Source organism: Bison bison, unplaced genomic scaffold (genome assembly GCF_000754665.1).
Source record: "Bison bison bison isolate TAMUID 2011002044 unplaced genomic scaffold, Bison_UMD1.0 scf7180017864072, whole genome shotgun sequence".
Taxonomy (NCBI): Eukaryota; Metazoa; Chordata; class Mammalia; order Artiodactyla; family Bovidae; genus Bison; species Bison bison.
In genome coordinates this window covers 5,550,506-5,550,807 of record NW_011494644.1, presented here as the reverse complement: position 1 = coordinate 5,550,807, position 302 = coordinate 5,550,506, and positions in this window count along the sequence as shown.

Here is a 302-nt window from a genome sequence, read left to right as displayed (position 1 = left end):
GAAATTAACAATAACACAATAATAGTGGGAGACTTTAATACCCCATTCACACTTATGGATAGATCAACTAAACAGAAAATTAATAAGGAAAAAAAAAATGTATCTATAAAGTTCACCAAAGCAAAGCACAGTAAAATGAGGTATGGCAATAAAAGGCGTTAAATTTATCAAAAAAAAAAAAAGAAAAGAAAAGAAACTCTCCAACCCAGGAGGGAATGGCAAGACATACTTAAAGCGATGAAAGAAAATAACCTACAGCCCAGATTATTGTACCCAGCAAGGATCTCATTCAAATATGAAGG